This window comes from Penaeus monodon, chromosome 23 (assembly GCF_015228065.2).
Source record: "Penaeus monodon isolate SGIC_2016 chromosome 23, NSTDA_Pmon_1, whole genome shotgun sequence".
NCBI classification, from domain to species: Eukaryota; Metazoa; Arthropoda; class Malacostraca; order Decapoda; family Penaeidae; genus Penaeus; species Penaeus monodon.
In genome coordinates, this window is record NC_051408.1 from 8,877,221 (window position 1) to 8,878,061 (window position 841).

At 32.5% G+C, this 841-nt stretch overlaps 1 protein-coding gene across 4 annotated transcripts in view; it reads left to right on the forward strand.

The window, feature by feature from the left end:
- Positions 1–841, forward strand: part of LOC119587783 (MAM and LDL-receptor class A domain-containing protein 1-like) — an 18,186-nt gene that overhangs the window by 3,435 nt on the left and 13,910 nt on the right. The gene's annotated exons all lie outside the window — the stretch shown is intronic.

Genomic DNA, 841 nt, shown 5'->3' on the forward strand with positions numbered 1-841 from the left:
ATAGAATATGCAAATGGGTAAATTTAAAAACAAATAGGAAAATCGTATAAATTCAGCCATTCGCTTTATCCATAAAAAATGTAACTTATATGAGTAATTTCTTTGAAGAGGATAAGAAAGGTGGAAAATCCCGTGGGAAAGTTAAGTAAAGTCTAAGTGGAGAAAGGTTGGAAAAAATGAAGCAGAGAGAGATGATGAAAGTAGTGGAGAAATTGACTTGTTTTTTAGAATGAGTGGTGGAGATGGAAGTAAGATAAGAGAGAGGGGGGAGGAGAGGAAGAGGTAGGAGGAGAGGAAGGTGGGGGGATGGGAGGAGAGAGAGAGAGATGGGGAGGGGGGCCGAAAGGAGGAAATACATGAAACATATCTTCTCAGCAAATTACCCTTTTATAGATAGACATACTACTTTCGAGTCATATTCGCTCTTTATTAGACATTTTGTCATCAAATGGACGTTTTTAAGTATATATCCTTCCTTTATATTAACAGACATATTCACCATTTTCATTTAACAAACTTGATAACCTTTTTAACAAACACATTATCTTTTATATAAGATATGTTCTAACTTTTTAACAGACATAGTATCTATATTTCTTTTTTTTTATAAAAATTATTGTGTCCTTATAACCGAAATAATTTATGAGGCATATTTTAAAAAATTCCTTTCCTTTTGGTCTTCCAAACGGGGATATTTTAACTAACATATTTGCCCTTTTTAATATACATTTTCTCTCCCTTTTTCACTATGTGGGAATATTCGACCACATCTTCTACCTATTCACCTTTTATAATTTTATTCATTATATTTGGGTATATTCAATCTCAACTTTAACATGCG